Consider the following 2,493-nt stretch of genomic DNA (forward strand, 5'->3'; position numbering starts at 1 on the left):
GCTTGCTTTCTGAAAACAGCGGTTAGCTTGCAGTTTAGCTATCTCCACTTCAAGTCTATTCTCAGAAAAGTGTGATTCATCAACTGTTCATTTATGACACACAGAGACAGAGAGAGAGAGAGAGGCTGTGTATGTATGAATTACCACCGTTTTGCCGCGTTTCTCTATTAACAGTAAAGCTGTGGCTTTAATTCCTTTAGAAACAATGATGCTACCAGCTCCTTGTTGAGAAAGATAATGTAGCTCTTGAGCGATTAAGCTATTTAGTTGATAAAACTACGGGGCAGCGCTAAAAAGTTTGTTCCTGAATGTCTGAGTTCGGCCGCAACGTGATCTGTGTGTGTGACTGAACTTAACACCAAACTGCTTCTGTTTCACACAAATACTGGCACAGACGTGCATGTTCGGCTAGAGTCGCTTTGAACTTATGCATCTTCGGAAGCGGAGCTGAGAGGAAAGTTACAAAAAATGTTGTGCACACCACCACGCGAAACAACGTCACGCGCACTCAAAGCGAACTTGCGGACGCGCGAGTATAAATCAGCCTTGAGAGTGAGTGCGTTAGATACAGTGAAGACAGCGCGTGACACTGAGCCTTATTTTGTCATACATAGCATGTAAAAGTCAAAAGAAAACACTGAAAATTCACTATAAGCCCAAACCGATCTCATGAGAAGGCAATATTGTATAAATTTATATTATCTGATTCATACAAAAACATGATTTTTAGAAAAAAGTAAGCATGAAGGTCCACCCATAAACCTAACCAGCAGACATTTTAAACTGAGTAGAGCTTGGTTATAAAGGGTGGACCTCAGTGTCTACTCTCAAACTAAAGCACATAATTTTATGATTAATGAGATAAAAATAGGAAAGTTAATTTCAGCAGCATTATCAGGTTTTGACTGAAAGACAAAAAGGGCAGAAATATGAGCCGAAAACCTAAATTGAAAATAAAAATGAGACTTTACTTGAAAATGTGATCTGTTAAGCATATCACTGAAAAGTTCTCAACTAGCAGAATACCATACAGACAATATCAAAACCAGACAATATCAAATACATGTAAACAGTATACAAATGCGGCTTTGGGCCACATTTTGGTTTGTAGCTTATACCAAACATTAGTAAACCATAGTATATTTATTTAGATCAGGTGTTCTCAATTCAAATGAGCCCAAACATAACACGACACATAAATCTATAGACAATTGTCATAAAATGGCATTATATGCTGCTTTGCTAAAGCTATAGGACAGGGGTGTCAAACTCACTTCCTGGAGGAAGTTTTGTTCCAACCCTGCTCCAACACACATACCATGTAGTTTTCAAATAAGCCTGATGGACTTGATTAGTTGGATCAGGTCTGTTTAATTCGGGTTGAATCTAAACTCTGCAGGGCTTCGGCAGTGTTTTCCAACATCATTTGAAAATGTTGGGAAGTTCAACCAATCTTAAGTATGAATCTTAAGTATGGTGCGTTGGTATAGTGGGTAGGGGTGATAAGAAAAGACCAATCAGGGAATGTTTTACAGTGGGTGCATGCTTAGATTGGATTGATCTGTCAGATTTACAGCTCTTGTATTTACCATTCTCTATAGCAGTGTTTCCCAACCGGGGTGCCGTCTGTCGAGAGCAGTGGTGTCGTGTAAAAAAAACATTTTTTTTAAATATTTTTAAATTGCTAAAATGTTCAAAAAAGCATCTATTATATAATATCCATTTCTGATGTCGCCAATAATTAGAGATGCATTGAAATTTCGGCTGCCGAAAATTAGTTCACCGCTCAGGTTTTCACTTACATGTGGTGTGACGCTCTGGTATTATCCCGCTCTATGTGTGTGCGCTCCGCTCAGTCGCTCCATTCATATACCGTTCATGCGAATCGGAACAGCAAAGTCCACTCAAAAATTCAGCCGACAGGAAGCATCGATGTAGTACAGTATTGTTTCTGTACTCTGGTAACGCTGCCCTCTCATTCATTGATCAGCTAACCGCTATGTTATGCTCACGTGTTCTGATAATAATAGCTTTCTAAGACTAAACATTATTTGTATAAATGGTAAAAAAAAGCAATTTATTTAATTCGAAAGCCTGCCGTTATTTTTTTATTTGTGCTATCATTATTAATTTATTTTGTTCTTATTTTATTACTGACTGCTTGCTTACTTGTCATTTTTTATTCAATTCAAAGTTTGAAATCAAGCTATCTTGTGCTACTGCACCAAAATTACCCCACTGTAAAATTAAAAAAACACCGAGTGAGCAAAAATTTGTGAGATAGCTAGTTATAATGGTAATTAAATAATGTTTACATATGTATAAAAGCCTACATTAAAATATGTCATATAAATTGGTCTCTTCATTAGAAATTAGCCTACTGATTGCCACCAGTGATGGACAATTTTTTTTAATAATATAAAAAATATCTGTTATCTGACATTATATTCTGCAGTTCTTCCCTGTTGTACCCAATATCTATACTTTTCAAAT

This window comes from Sinocyclocheilus grahami, unplaced genomic scaffold, assembly GCF_001515645.1.
Source record: "Sinocyclocheilus grahami isolate Dianchi unplaced genomic scaffold, SAMN03320097.WGS_v1.1 scaffold641.1, whole genome shotgun sequence".
Taxonomy (NCBI): domain Eukaryota; kingdom Metazoa; phylum Chordata; class Actinopteri; order Cypriniformes; family Cyprinidae; genus Sinocyclocheilus; species Sinocyclocheilus grahami.